General features: G+C 35.0%; 1 pseudogene; it reads left to right on the top strand.

Moving 5' to 3' along the window:
• Positions 1–1,737: 1,737 nt before the first annotated feature.
• Positions 1,738–6,576, top strand: LOC149184659 (calcium-dependent protein kinase 16 pseudogene; annotated as a pseudogene).
• Positions 6,577–6,998: the final 422 nt, after the last annotated feature.

Genomic DNA, 6,998 nt, shown 5'->3' with positions numbered 1-6,998 from the left:
CAAGGAGAAAGGAGGATTATGGAAATATATACATAGAAATTTTCATTAATAGAATTTGTTCTAGTTTGTTCAATCACATAGAAATTGTAGTCCAATTTTTTAGTTACATCGTCTGGTATCATAGTAGGAAGATGGTTGGGAGAGGAGAGCAAGTCTTGCTTAGGTGTGTAGAGATATGCATAATCCCTAATGACAAGTAGTAGGTCTTACAAACATGTTGGCAAATCAAGGAATGATTCCAAGAGGAGATGCATCTAATGAATAGATAAACCAAAAATATGTAGATGAACTTGCAAAACTTGAAGAAGAACAGTTAGAGCACTTGCCCTTTCAAGAGAGATTACTCGAGGCTCCAGAAGAAAAAAGTGATAGGATCTAAATGGAAGTTTGAGAGTATGCATGTAGAGGAGTTAATAGATTTGTTGAAGAACATGGGATTTTTCTTTTGAAAGGAAACCTATGACAAATGAAAAGAATGTAAAATTCGCATGCACCAAGTTGAAAGCTCATGTAATGATCTGGATATGGAAAGAAAGAACAAAAAAGGTAAAAGACAAAATTAGGATATGGAATAAGATGGAGAATAAGTTGAAATAGAAATTTCTTCCTCGGGACTATTCCCAAACCCTTTTTCGTAGAATTCAAAATTTGAAGTAAAACCAACCTGCCATGGAAGATCTTAAGAAGTTGTTTTATGAATTGTCCATTCATGTGGATCACCAAGACATTGATGGGCAATTGGTTGCAAGGTATGTGATCTTCCTAATTTTTTCTATCCAAGATGAATTGAGCATGCACAAGTTAGGAACATGGAAGAGGAATACTAGTTAGCCTTAAAGGTTGAGGAAAAACAAAACTGAAAATAGTTTCAAAGGAATAGGGGAGTAATGAGGGGTACATCATCTTTGTTGCCAGGTGGGTTCAAACTATATTAAAGGAGAACCATCTCAAGGAGTAGAGAAATCAAAAGATGCTCAATAAAATAACCCAAATCAACAAAGAGGAAGAGTATTTCGAAGGGGTGGAGGTTACAATGGTGGAAAAGGATTGGGAAACCAACAAAGACACTTTGTTTCTTTTAGGTGTGGTGAAGAGGGTCATATAGCATGTGAATGCCCAAATTATAACATGCAAGAGCATGAACAAGGAAAGCAACCAAGATTGAACTTTGTCCAAGTTGAGAATGGAGGAGTTGAATGTCAAGTTCCACCAGACGTGGGGGAGAATCTCATGATGAGGAGAGCAAGGGTGGTTCTAGAATAGGAATAATGACAGGCTGGCAGCGATGGACATTCTTGTCTTCAGATGAATATCTTTCCAACTAGGTGCACTTTGAGGGAAAGGTATGTCAAGTTATTGTTGATAGTGGTAGTTGTGAGAAGATGGTTTCTAGAGAGATGGTAGATAAATTGAACCTACACTGTGATAAACTTCCCCATCCTTATCGAATTTCACAGTTTAAAAAGGGGAATGGATTCATTGTTGACAAAAGTTGTTTGGTCAAGTTTTCTATATAGCGTGATGTCATCCCAATGGATGCATGCCATATGTTGTTGGGAAGGCCATGCCAATATGAGAGAAGAGTCATGCATGATGGTTAGCAAAATACAAATACATTTTGGAAGGATGGATCTAAAGTCATTTTATTGCCCCTTAAGGATGAAGGGAAAATTAAGAATATGTTGTTTGAAAGACAACTTGTTAAGGAAGTGAAGGTAATAGGATTTTGTTGTGTTAATGGTGCAAAAGGAGAAGAAGAAGGAGAAAGTGAAGGAGAAGGTGAACAATAATGGTGGGATTGCCTCGCTAGGGAAGCAAACCTATTTTGGTTATGAGAGGGATTTTGAGAGCAAATATTAGATTGGGAAATTGCTTGGGCATGGTTAATTTAGCTACATTTATGTCGCTACAGACAAGGCTACAAACAAAATAGTTACAATTGTAAGAGAATTGAAAAGCAAAAGATGGGTTTTCCCATTACTATCGAAGATGTTAAGAGAGAGGTGAAGCCTATTGCAAGCCTTGATTGGGCATGAGAATATGGTTTAGTTTTACAATGCATTTGAGAATGGTGATTTTGTTTACATTGTAATGGAGTTATGTGAGGGAGGGGAACTCCTAGATCATATATTGTTAAAGAAGGATAGTAGGTAGAGTGGAAAATATGCAACAAGATTTGTATGACAAATGCTAAAAGTTTTCCCTCAATATCATTTATATGTCGTCCATTAGGACATGAAACCTCAAATTGTTCTTTCTAAGTATACACAGGAAGATTCACCTCTTAGATTTTATAAAACTAGGCACAAAATTTCAAGACATTGTAGGTAATGTGTATTATGTTGCATTAGAAGTTCTAAAACACAAATCTAGGCTTGAATATGATGTTTGGAGTATTGGTGTGATAACATACATTTCACTTTGTGGGAGGCGTCCATTTTGGGACAAGATAGAGGATGACATATTTAAAGAGATTCTAAGGAAGAAATCTGAATTTCGTGGAAAGCCATGGAAAAATTTAGCAATAGCGCTAAGGATTTTGTCAAGAAATTGTTGTAAAGGATCCTCGTGCTAGGCTTGCTGCAACTCAAGCACTATCACATCCATGGGTGAGAGGAGGATTTGCTTCAGAAATCCCACTGGATATATCAATGTGCCAAATGTGTGATTTTGTTAAATACATCCACCTAAAGCAGCTTGCACCTAGGGCATTGGCATCTACACTAGCACAAGAAGAGCTTGCAGGTCTTTGAGATCAGTGTGATGCAATCGATATAGACGAGTGGATCAATAACTCTAGGAGAAATCAAACTTGCACTTGCAAAAGATCAACCTCGGACCTTAAAGGAGTCACATGTCCTTGAGATTCTAAGTGATGGACAACAACATAGATGGCCTTGTAGATTTTAATGAATTTGTAGCGGCGAACTGAGTGTAGTCAGTGGAAAAGTGGGACATATCATATTTGTACTTCTAAGTTGTGGTTCTGTTAGTTAGTGGAGTTCCTATGTTATTCTCCTAACATGGATACTATTTAATCTTGTCCTTTGCGCTTTCATTTCCTTTAAAGAGAGGAGGTCTTCCATCACTCTTTATGTATGTTTGTGCCTGTGTTGTATTTGTATTCATGGATGTTACCATTTGTATGTTGATATTATGTTGTACCATGTGTTTTATGTTGAGAGAATTTTGGTTGGAGTATGATGTCTTAGAGGAATAGAGATTTTTAAGTTTGGGAAGGATGGTTATGCAAAGTGAATCATAACTACTTTGGGCTGCAAGAGAGCCAAAATTTGTTGGATTTGCGAATGGTTTTCTTTATTGAGAAACTCCAATAGTTGTATCAATAGACAACCATCTCTAATGTAATTATTTGTGCATAATAATCTTCCTGCTTGAACTACTAACTTGGTAAATGAGGGATTCTAGAGGGAGCATCAATATAATAAGGGTTCCTTGAGGTTTAGAGAATGGTTGAGAGGAAGGTGTCCAAAGGGAAGATCAAGTGATGTGTAGATGCATGAAGATTCATAGCGGATATTCAATTTTCATTGAACTTTGTAGCATTGTGTGTGGGTTTGGGTTGAGGTAGATAGTTGTTGGTAGATTTCTTACTTTCCATTTCATATCTTGGCTTTTGGGTAGTCTCTTAATTGATATCTATGTTTGGGCGTTGGATTATTCATTTCTAATGGGTCACCACCTATATATATATATATATTTTATTGTATACAAGTATCATCGTTTTTTTATCCATTGCGTAAAATTTTCAATATAATTCTATTTATAGATTACTTGTGTTGTCTTTTTAAATTTTTGAGTAAGTCTTCACAAAGTTTATATAAATTATAATTGCATTTCTCTAAGTATTTGTTGAAAATGGTTAAAAACACCAAATTGGATTGTGTTTAGACTTAAATTGTATTTGAATGAATCATGATCAATTTTAAACCTACCCAATTGAGTACAACAAATAATATTTGATTGATTGGTAATTCCTATTAATGTTAAATTTTGTTGATGTTTAGGTTGTACTCTTTAATATGTAAATGGAATATAATTTAAAGTCATGTAGACGATATATTAGAATGGTATCTTGAAAACATGTTGAATATGGTTTCTACAATTTGGATTAGGATTTTGAATGGTGGAAGGAGGAAAATACAATATTCTTTATGTTTTGTAAGATGTTTGAAGTCATTTGGTGTTAGTAGTTTTCACATTTACAAAAAAAAATATTTTTCAAAAGTATAATACCCCTAGTTAGTAATCTTCTGGAAGTTTAGTGATGTTTAAAAATACATTTCAAAATTGTAAATCTAGCTATATATTGAGCTCTAGAAGTAAGATATTGTCTTTTATTATAGGAAAGGAATTTTATTGATATGTTATATAGAGATAATTTTATGACCACTTTTTTTATATACTATTTTTAAAACATTTTGACAATTTTTGTTAAATGAGATGTAAAAACACAACTTCAATTCATTATTATTATTATTATTATTATTATTTATTTACGTTTTATTCCTTATTTATCTCTTTGTTAATATAAACTTGAGCACATCAGTTGTGTGAGATTATGTTCACTTATGTAAGTGATAGATACACACATAGGAATCACTTATGTATGAGTGATAGATACAAACATAGGAAACATTTAGTTGCACGAGTGTGTAAATGCGTTGCTTATACATGCACGAAAGTTGGTCATGTTATTGATTATATTAACAATGTTGTCAAGGTCGAAGCAGCTTTGCTAGATCGACACACATAGGGCAAGGGCCCACCATTACCTCGCACCAAGCTCTTGCTATTCAGGTCCAACATCTTCTAAACATAAGTGATCAGAGACTTTCGACAATTATTCATATTGTTGGAGATTTCCGGAAGAGAACTTTGTAATTGATTTAGTCCATCCAAAGTTTCAGGTGGTACTCTATCCATCATTAGGGACCAAAGGGCTTGTGAATGAACGAGTGTTGAAGAGCCTTTTTATAGGAGATAGAGAACCAAGAATTTGTTAGAGAATCAACATGGTCAGGGTCAAAATGGTAACAAATTAGCACAAATAATTGTTCAGTACACTGATTTTTGACTTAATTGATATTTAAGCAATTAAAGAAATATATTAAAATGACAGTTTAAGTTATAATTTGACCAAAATCATAAAGGAGTATTAATTAATTTTGAAAATATGAAACATGAATTAATTAAAAGTAATAATTAATAATAATTTAAGGAATAATAAAAAAATTGGATTAAGAGTTAAAAATCAAATAATATTTAAGAAATTAAAGGAATAAATTAAATTCACAGTTTAAGTTTGAAATTTTTGATTTTGCTCAAATTCAAACTTAAACTGTCAACTTAATTTATTCATTTAATTTCTTAAATATTATTTGATTATTAATTATTAATTCATTTTTTTGATTATTCCTTAAATTATTATTAATAAGTATTTTTAATTAATTCATATTCCATATTTTCAAAATTATTTTATTCTATTTTTGTGATTTTGGTCAAATTAAAACTTAAATTGTTATTTTAATTTATTCCTTTAATTACTTAAATATCAATTAAGTAAAAAATCGGTTTTCTAAACGATTATTTTTACTAATTTATTACCATTTTGACCCGACCATGTTTATTCTCTAACGAATAATTGGTTCTCTATCTCCTTTAAAAAGGTTCTTCAACAATCGTTCACTCACAAGCTCTTTGGTCCTTGATGATAGATGGAGTAATCATCCGAAACATTGGATGGACTCAATCAATTACACAATTCTCTTTCGGAAATCTCCAACCATCGTTAAATAGTTAAGGGAGCAGTCCTTAAATAACCTCCAACAATTATGATGCAAGATTAGTGTCTTATATGGAGTCAAATGGGGTGAAGCTATTCATTTTATACTTGTTGCCTACCCTGTAAATCGTCACTATAATAACATATTTCTAAACAATAGATATTAGTAGCCAAAACTTAATGAACATAGCACATGCAATTTATGGATTTTGGTCTACTTTAAAAATCCTAACCAATTTTCTTTTGGTGTTAATATTAAATTTAGGCTTTTTTGCTGCTGCGCGTGCGATTTGCATCGGCGAACAGTTACAGAGCACATCCGCGTGCTGCTCCGCCGATATGGCCCCAGGAGGGGGCCCCGAGGCCGATCCACCTCTTCCGCCTGAGTTGATGGCATTCAGGAAACTCGTAGCTGCCTGCAACAAATGCCCAACCAATGAGCAACAACAGAAATTCGTCAAAAGGTTGGAAACCATCCCCACGGTTGCCCTACCGACTGAAGAACCATGTAGATTGGCTCTAAACCTAGCAGAACGAGGGCTCATAGGCCAGTTCACCGGGCTCTGGCCCTCTCCCAAATCTGTGGATGCCTGGGTGCAAAGGAACTGGAGATCTCTGGTAAAAGAAGGAATCAAAATCCATTTAGTAGGCAAGGGCTTCTTCGTGTTTGTCTTCGGCTCGATAGAGGACAGGAATCTCATATTCAGAAATGGCTCGTATTTCATGGGCCCTCAGGGACTGTACCTGAATCAATGGACCCCAGATTTTGACCCGACTCAGGATGTTCCCTCGGTTGTCCCCGTTTGGGTACGCCTGCCTCACTTACCTCTACACTGCTGGAACCCGAAATCTCTAGAAACCATAGGCAATAAGCTCGGCAAATACATAGATCGTGCAGAAAGGAAGGATTAGTACTCCCGTGCGAGAATTTGTGTAGAAGTTGATCTGGAGGAAGGCCTCCCTGAAGGTATAAAGCTTACGGTTGCTGATTGGTCCCACATTCAAGTGATGGACTACGAGAAACTCCCGTTTAAATGCAGACATTGCCACAACTACAGACACTTTTCCAGACATTGCAAAAATAAAACAGAGGAAGAGGCCGAGAACTCGAAGGGAGAAAAATGGATCTAGGTCCAAAAAACAACACCAGCTAAACATAACAACAGAACCAAAGGGAAAGGAGTGCCCACGG

This window comes from Pinus tabuliformis, chromosome 3_2 (assembly GCF_031772625.1).
Source record: "Pinus tabuliformis cultivar Carrire ecotype Pingquan chromosome 3_2, CPIR1, whole genome shotgun sequence".
NCBI classification, from domain to species: Eukaryota; Viridiplantae; Streptophyta; class Pinopsida; order Pinales; family Pinaceae; genus Pinus; species Pinus tabuliformis.
This window is presented reverse-complemented; position numbering and strand designations above follow the sequence as displayed.